Below are 8,512 nucleotides of genomic sequence, written 5' to 3'. Positions count from 1 at the left end.
AGGAGCCCTCCTCTATGGCCATGCTAAGCCTATGGCCTCACACCCCTCCTGGTAAGAGTGTTAGGATGACAGCTCCCACATTTGTCTGTGTGCAGCCCAGTGTGGTGAGTGTCCTTGGTCTGTGAGGAGTGCTCCGCACAGGGAGGCTCTGCCCCTGGCTTGCTTCAGCTGATGGTGCCCTTCTTGGTGGAGAATACTGTTTGGTGTAGCAGTCCACAGCCACTGTCTGGGCTGCTTTGCACTGAACCTAGGGAAACAACTAAGGTTTTAGCTCAACTGTCCTCATACCTATAGGCCTTCGAGTGGACGTATGAGGTTGTCTGGCTTCTCTGTACTGTCCTCCTTCCTTTCCTTTGCTCCTCCCACATCACTTTATTTTTACCATATGTCTATCCTTCCACAGAAGCTGCTCTGTGGGTCAAGAGATCTGCCTAGAGTAGATTATAACAGATGTTTCTTAACACCATGGTCATTGATACCTTCCATCATCTATCAATCAATCGAACTTCTGTCATATATGTATCATTCAATCAATCATCTATCTGATGCCCCTCTGGCATTTCTTAAACTAGTATGTGATTATAAGTGATTATTCAGCTGTTGAGCTCCCTGATTCTGACTCTGTGGAAGGCAGTAGATATTTGAGTGATGGTGTCGGTAAACTATTTGTTAAGTGTTATGGGAACTACAAAAGATGTCTGAAGCCCACCTGAAGTACCTTGTGTCCAAATGGATCTAGGACACCTCTGCCTCTCCTAGGCAGGACTGGCACATGACACTCCTTCGCCTAGGCCATCTCCTGGTGTGCTGGGAGTGAGAGCAGGTCACAAGCTGTTTCCAGGTTACCCTGTGGCCTCTGCATCTGCAGATAGGATTACTAAGGGATCCAAGTGAATGGACACCTGACAGGGCTTCAGTGACCTAGGACTTAACAGTGAGAGGAAATGTGCTACAGGGGCTTAACCAAGGAGGACATATCAGGGCCTTCCTGCACTGGGCAGCTGTAGAGCTGCTACTTTTGTAGGCAATGATTATTGACACTGAACAGACAGAAGAATGCCCATGTTAGTGAGGAAAATAGACATCATTATAAGACATAAAATGAACTTATGTTTCAACCTTTATATGCTGTAGTGGTCACGTGTGTCATGGAGAAATAACAAGGATACCATGATGAACTGGCAGAAAGGTCTTCTGAGACACTGAGCATGAGGACTTTGCTCCTCAGTCTTCTGAGACCCTGAGCATGAGGACTTTGCTCCTCAGTCTTCTGAGACCCTGAGCATGAGGACTTTGCTCTTCAACCTTCTGAGACCCTGAGCATGAAGACTTTGCTCCTTAGTCTTCTGAGACCCTGAGCATGAGGACTTTGCTCTTCAGTCTTCTGAGACCCTGAGCATGAGGACTTTGCTCCTCAGTCTTCTGAGACACTGAGCATGAGATCTCTGCATGAGTTCTTAATAAAAATCTCCAACCCATCATAATAGGAGGAAAAAATGATGACATCAAAATAAAAGAGAGACTGATTGAGAGGGGGAGGGGATTTGATGGAGAGTGGAGTTTCAAATTTGAAAGTAGGGAGAGAGATGGAGTTATCATGGGATATTTTTTACAATTATGGAAATTTTCAATATAAAAAACAAAAAAAAAAAAGACTGCAGTTGAGAGAATGAAACACAAATATGATGTTGGTTTGGCACATGGTAGACATTGAGGTTACTTCTCAGAATATTCTGCAGTGGGAGGCATGCTAGGGCTTAAGGTCTCCTATGGATTTGTGTTCCTCACTGTTTGTGAACAATCATGACAGAGCCTTGCAGAAAGTACACAGAGGAATGAAATTACACAAGTGATGTGCCTGAAATTTCTAGAAGTGAAAGGAAAAGGAATGTACATTCAGACTGGACCACACATGATGTCTTAGGAGGAAGCTATGCCCCAAGCACACAGAAATTTGTCATGTGCATTTTACTGAAAAGTACTTAGTGGGCTGGAGAGATGGCTTAGCGGTTAAGCGCTCGCCTGTGAAGCCAAAGAACCCCGGTTCGAGGCTCGATTCCCCAGGACCCACGTTAGCCAGATGCACAAGGGGGCACATGTGTCTGGAGTTCGTTTGCAGTGGCTGGAGGTCCTGGCGTGCCCGTTCTCTCTCTCTCTCTATCTGCCTCTTTCTCTCTCTGTCTCTCTCAAATAAATAAATAAAATAAACAAATTTTTTTTTAAAAAGTACTTAGCTCTAAAACCATTTAATTTTGAGCTGCACATATGTTTCCTGTTTCACATTGTGGTGACAGTGCCACAGGCTAGACAGTTGATCATGGAAACACATCATTCCTCACAGTATTCTAAAGTGGCAAATCCAATGTCCTAGTGTCAGCATCTGCTGAGGGTCTTGGCACTGTGTCACAATATGGCTGAGGTCCCCACAGGATGAGAGAAAGGGAACCTGCCAGCTCCATTCTGCTCTCTCCCTCTTCTTATACAGCTCAGGATATCCTCAAGGGACTTTATCTAATGTCATAACTTCATTGATCCTAATCCCCTCCCACCTCCAAATACCACCATCATGTGAATTTAGGGATTAAATTTATAATACATGAATTGCAGGAGGAGGGGCACATTCCAAAAGTTGCAGTACGGGAGGGCCACTTAAAATATGAGTCTGGAGCTGAGCAGATAGCTCAGTTGTCAAGTGCTTGCCTTGCCAGTGGGAGGACCTGAGTCTCACCCCCAGAATCAGCATAAGAAAGCCAGGTGTGGTGGCTTGCACCTATAATCTCAGTGCTGGAGGCAAGTGGATCCCTGGAGCTTGGTGGTCAGCCAGTCTTGGTTAACTGACCATCTCTGGTGGAGTGGTGCTTGAGGAACAACACCTGACCTTGCCCTCTGGCCTCCCCATGCATGCCCACACATGCACACCCCCCCCCCAACATAAGCATGTTCATATTTCCCAATAACAAAACAAATAATTTTTTTTTAAAACTGGGCTTGGTAGATCACACCTGTAATTCCAATACTCAGAAGGCTGAGGTAGAATGATTGCTTTGAGTTTGAAGCTAGCCTGGGCTACAGAATGAGTTTTGGTTTAGCTTCGGCTCGAGTGAGGCCCTGTCTAAAAGAAAAGCAAAATCAATTTGTTGGTCTTCTTTGAGCATTATGTTTTAAAATATTCCAGACAGTAATAAGATCGTTGACATCCTTGCATGAATCTTTGACCCTCATAGGCCCTTATAGATGTCAGCTTCAATATGTCTGGTCCATACAGCCTCTTCCTGTATTTTCAGTCCAGCATTACAGAGTCTCATAGATGGAGAGAACCATCATGCCTTGCTTTTGTGCTTGCAGCTCCATTTCCTAAGGCTATGGTAAAATCTCTGTGGTCTGGTTGCTAAGATACCTGCTTTGTTTAAAACACTCCTTGTGTTGACTGTTTGCAAAGGGTTAAAGAGAAATGAATCATTCATGGTGTCGCACAGATGTCCTCTCCCCCAAGAGTGTGGAAGAGGGGAAGGAGGCAGGCCAGGGATTAACACCTCCTTCATTCCCACCTAAACCTTCATCCCATGAGCCATTACTCAGTGGTCCTGGGACTTGTGCCTAGCTGCTGGAACACAGAACAAAGAAGGGCAAGGGCTCATCCTCAGGGGACTCACAGATGAGCAGTGTCCCTTCTCCAACACAGCTCAGTCACAGGTATCCAGAGGCAGGTAGTATGCTATCATTAACAAAGCTGAGGCACACTCACATACTAGTTACTAAACTAAAATATAATAAAATTGAATAGCTCCTGAAATTTTATAATTCAGAGTTTTAACAGATTAGATGGGCATTACTTCCATTACTCTAAATTCTGATGTTTGATTGTAATTGCTTTAACTGTGCGTGAAAGTAGATAATTGGGGAAAATAGGTATCTTAAATCAAGACATTTGTTATAATCAGACAGTTGTTTTCTGAATTCTCTGATTTGTAGATGTGGAAAGTAAGTGCAGAAAGGGTTAAGCAATGGGATGGAGCTGCACTCATTCCACATAAATATTCATGAAGTATCCCTCCATGCTGTGCATATGGCTGTGCCAATAATGACTGAGCCGAGTACAGGCCAGGCCTCCTGATGCTGGGGCCTATGTGCTTCTCTTGTTTGTTTCCCCTGAGCCTCTCTTGTAGTTGCCCCCGAGTCTAACAGAAAATGAGAGATGCTGGCTGGCCAGTCTCCAACATGTGACACATCGCGATGACACAGAGCCGCTTTGCGTGCCTGTTCCCAGTGGTCAGACCAGATGGAGAGCCAGGTCCTCGCCCATGGTGCTGCGCAGTGCTTAGTGAAGCAGCGCCCTCTGAGCACAAGGATTTAACACTGTTGCGTCTTCACTCACCTGGGCTGCCACCTCGCCTGGAAAGAGTATTAGCTTCCTCTGAAGGTGCAAATTATCAGACCAAAATGGAAAGGCAGATATGTCAGAACAAAACGCAGATCTAAGATCACCCCCGGGGCTCTTGTCCCTGATGCCGGGCTGATGGGCTTCTGCAAGTTCTGAGAGCCTCTGGGAGCCTGGGCTCTGTGTGCTGCCAGCCAGGGACCATGGCCCAGTGTCTACCTTGGGACCTGTTTTCCCCACAGGTTGGCTGGGAAGTTAATTGCAGAACAGGTGACAAAAATCCTAGTAGGCTGTCTTCTAAGTTCATATGGGTTTCTTTTTTTTCTTTTTCTGCTTTGGGTCATGTCTCCGATTTTCAAAGTTTTTTTTTTTTTTTAAATTTTTATTAACATTTTTCATGATTATAAAATATATCCCATGGTAATTCCCTCCTTCCCCACCCCCACACTTTCCCGTTTGAAATTCCATTCTCCATCATATTACCTCCCCATTACAATCATTGTAATTACATATATACAATATCAACCTATTAAGTATCCTCCTCCCTTCCTTTCTCCACCCTTTATGTCTCCTTTTCAACTTACTGGCCTCTGCTACTAAGTATTTTCATTCTCACGCAGAAGCCCAGTCATCTGTAGCTAGGATCCACATATGAGAGAGAACATGTGGCGCTTGGCTTTCTGGGCCTGGGTTACCTGACTTAGTATAATACTTTCCAGGTCCATCCATTTTTCTGCAAATTTCATAACTTCATTTTTCTTTACCGCTGAGTAGAACTCCATTGTATAAATGTACCACATCTTCATTATCCACTCATCTGTTGAGGGACATCTAGGCTGGTTCCATTTCCCAGCTATTATAAATTGAGCAGCAATAAACATGGTTGAGCATGTACTTCTAAGGAAATGAGATGAGTCCTTTGGATATATGCCTAGGAGCGCTATAGCTGGGTCATATGGTAAATCAATCTCTAGCTGTTTTAGGAACCTCCACACTGTTTTCCACAATGGCTGGACCAGATTGCATTCCCACCAACAGTGAAGAAGGGTTCCTTTTTTTCCACATCCCCACCAACATTTATGATCATTTGTTTTCATGATGGTGGCCAATCTGACAGGAGTGAGATGGAATCTCAATGTAGTTTTAATCTGCATTTCCCTGATGACTAGTGACGTAGAACATTTTTTTAGATGCTTATATGCCATTCGTATTTCTTCCTTTGAGAACTCTCTATTTAGCCCCATAGCCCATTTTTTGATTGGCTTGTTTGATTCCTTATTATTTAACTTTTTGAGTTCTTTGTATATCCTAGATCATATGGGTTTCTTTATTTTAAGTATTGCTGTTTGGGGAAGCTCAAATGTAATATGGCTCTAACATGATAAAATTAGGTTTCCATTTGAAAGTTTTAATAGACCTTTGTTAAACTATACCCTAGTGACCTCTGCCATGGATTTAAAAAAGTTATTGACAACTTCCATAATTATAGACAATAAACTATGGTAATTCCCTCCCTACCTCCCACATTCCCCTTCACAACTCCACTCTCGGTTGTATCCCCTACCCCTCTCAATAAGTCTCTCTCTCTTTTTTTTTTAAATTTTTTATTTATTTATTTGAGAGCGACAGACACAGAGAGAAAGACAGATAGAGGGAGAGAGAGAGAATGGGCGCGCCAGGGCTTCCAGCCTCTGCAAACGAACTCCAGACACGTGCGCCCCTTGTGCATCTGGCTAACGTGGGACCTGGGGAACTGAGCCTCGAACCAGGGTCCTTAGGCTTCACAGGCAAGCGCTTAACCGCTAAGCCATCTCTCCAGCCCAGTCTCTCTTTTATTTTTGATGTCATGATCTTTTCCTCCTATTATGATGGTTTTGTGTAGACAGTGTTAGGCACTATGAAGTCATGGATATCGAGGCCATTTTGTGTCTAGAAGAGTGCATTGCAAGAAGTGGTACCCTTCCTTTGACTCTTACATTCTTTCTGCCATGTCTTCTGCAATGGACCTGAGCCTTGGAAGGTGTGATAGAGATGTTTCAGTGCTGAGCACTCCTCTGTCACTTCTTCTCATCACTATGGTGCCTTCTGAGTCATCCAAGGCCCCCACCATCTGAAAAGAGAATCTTTTTTTTAAAAAAATTCTTTTATTTAATGATTCAATACAGGAACACTGACTTGATATACAGCCACACATAACCTTTCTCTCATATTCCCAACTCAGACTGGAGACTTCAGAGGAATTGCTGTCATCACTTTATGGAACACACCCACCATATAAGTATTTCCAATGTTTACTGAAGTCCATTTCTTCTTTTATACTCTAAAACATCTTCATTATATTGATTGATGAGAATGAACCACAGGACGGCTGAGATGCCCAAGGTCAGCCCAACTTTCAACCAGTTAGGTTTGGCATTCGGCGGCTCTCACATGTAGAATTTTGATCGTGCTGAAGAGCCGCTGGCGATCCGAGCAGGGGCCAGCAGTCGCGACAAGGGGCGCAGCACCGTGGAAGATGCCATCTTGCTGGCCTGAAAAGAGAACCTTCTCTAACCATAAGTGAGAGTAGAATAATATATGGGATGAACATTATAAGAAGTGCTCATAAGCCCTAGGGGTGTAATGCCTGCTGGTATCTGCCTTAAGGTACACATTGTGTTCACCAAACTGCCTGGTGTTTTTACGGACCCTGGAGATGGTCCCCGTGCACCTTGCTCCAGCCACTGTGGGTGTTCAAAGGAGAAAGAGGTTGAGGTGAATTGGCTTTCGTAGTCTCAAGTGTGATTCAGTACGTGGGGCTCACTCCAGGGAAACATGAATCTGAGGGGAGTGCTTGGAGAATCATAATTATGAATAATAGGTGCTTTCTATATTTTTACTCATTTAATAACTTTTCCATTACACCTACCCCCATTGTACCAGTAAAGAAAACTGAGATTGATGAGACTTGCTAATTGTCACCAGTTATTCAGGTGGAGTGAGCATTATGAGACAGGTGTGGCTCACCTTGGTAATGTGATATTCAGGTTAAGTCTTGGTGAGAGATGCAGCAGATGCAGTTAAGGAGGGCTCCATACAAAATGCACAGGTCACTGCTCAGCTTAGAAGAGGAATGGAATGGGCTAGCCCAGTGGTACTCAGTGTGGTCCAGGGATCCCTAGTGTCTTTTTAAAAAATATTTTATTTTTATTTATTTATTTATTGGACAGAGAAAGAGGGAGAGATTAAGAGAATGGGTGCACTAGGGCCTCAAGCCACTGTAAATGAATTCCAGAGGCATGCGCCCCCTTGCGCATCTGGCTAACGTGGGTCCTGGGGAATTGAACCTGGGTCCTTCGGCTTTTCAGGCAAACGCCTTAACCTCTAAGCCATTCCTCCACCCCACCGGTGTCTTTTCTTAGGTCTGCATGATCAAAATGGTGAAAGTGTCCTCTGCTGTCTTAGCATGCTGCCAGTTGCTCGGACACCGTGAAGCAGCGGCAGCAGTGCTGGCTGGGGTCCCTACGTCTTCACCAGGAAGCACTGGTCAGTGTAAGCTGCCGGTCCTCCTAGAAACGGGAAGCAGCACTGATCACACCCTTAGCACATGGCTCCTTGGAGTACATGCCTTTCCTGTGGCGTGAGCTGGGATGTGTGTCTGGAGCTTTCTGCAGAGCGTGGGGTGCTGCTACCTCGTGGATCCATGAACCACCAAGACAAGTGCACAAGTTATGGTCATCCAGGCTTGGATACTGGAACAGCCATATTCCAGGAAATGAATAAAGTGGTCATGTGTCTTTAAGAATATCAACTGACAGTATTTCTTGGCAAGGATAACACTTGAGGTTTTGTATGAAAAGCCAGAGTTTTCAGAAAGCATGTGTTCTCCACTGTGAGCCGGATAGCTTCTTGACACGTGAGACTTCTTGATGAGGTCAGTGACAATATTAACAAATGTGACTTGTGAATATTGTGTGGTGTGTGGCCATGTTTCGTAAATCTACAAGGTTCAGGGGATAAAAACTTGAAAATGACCCTGGCAGAGTGCAAGAGGCCTGTGAATGCTACTGAGATGTGGAAAAATCAGTGATATCATCTCAGAGTCTGAGCTGCAGTTAGCTTTGAGAAACTCACTCGCCCCAGTTTCCGAATATC

At 44.5% G+C, this 8,512-nt stretch overlaps 1 pseudogene; it reads right to left on the bottom strand.

The window, feature by feature from the left end:
* Nucleotides 1–6,514: 6,514 nt before the first annotated feature.
* On the bottom strand, nt 6,515–6,900 carry LOC101614154 (annotated as a pseudogene).
* Nucleotides 6,901–8,512: the final 1,612 nt, after the last annotated feature.

The sequence above is a fragment of the Jaculus jaculus genome, chromosome 9 (assembly GCF_020740685.1).
Source record: "Jaculus jaculus isolate mJacJac1 chromosome 9, mJacJac1.mat.Y.cur, whole genome shotgun sequence".
Lineage (NCBI taxonomy): Eukaryota > Metazoa > Chordata > Mammalia > Rodentia > Dipodidae > Jaculus > Jaculus jaculus.
This window is presented reverse-complemented; position numbering and strand designations above follow the sequence as displayed.